This window comes from Bison bison, unplaced genomic scaffold (assembly GCF_000754665.1).
Source record: "Bison bison bison isolate TAMUID 2011002044 unplaced genomic scaffold, Bison_UMD1.0 scf7180017864367, whole genome shotgun sequence".
NCBI lineage: Eukaryota > Metazoa > Chordata > Mammalia > Artiodactyla > Bovidae > Bison > Bison bison.
In genome coordinates, this window is record NW_011494939.1 from 5,032,870 (window position 1) to 5,033,488 (window position 619).

Consider the following 619-nt stretch of genomic DNA (forward strand, 5'->3'; position numbering starts at 1 on the left):
AGGCGGGTGAATAGGTTTCTGGATCGGAGGTCCGATCTTTGGCTCTGCCTCCTGGGAGGGTCGGGATGAAGTATACTCTGTCAGCCCACAAAAGGTGCGCGGACTCGGCGGCTGCGGAGGACTGAGGAGCTGAGGTGCTGAGCAACCTGGAGGCTTGCTCGGCGCCGCCTACGCCGCCTCACAGCGCGTCGCAGCGCTTCCAGCCTCTGCGCGCACCTTTCCCCGCCCGGGGGCGGTGCCCGAGGCGCCCGGAGAGGTGCGCACGCGCGTGTCCTTATTCAGGAATGATGTGCCCACTCCTGTAAAGTGTTAGTTGCTCATTGGTGTCCGACTCTGCAACCCCAAGGACTGTAAGCCACAAGGCTCTTCTGTCCATAGCATTCTCCAGGAAAGAATACTGGAGTGGGTTGCCATTTCCTTCTCCAGGGGATCTTCCTGATCGGAGGATGGAACTCAGGTCTCTTGCATTACAGGCAGATTCCTTACTCTCTGAGCCACTAGGAACCTATCTTGAATCGTTCCTTAAGACTGGGGGCGATTCAAGATCTGTCCTCCAGCTGTCGGGGAGAGAAGACAGCGACTTCAGTTTGGTATCCCACCCTACCCCCACCCTACACCC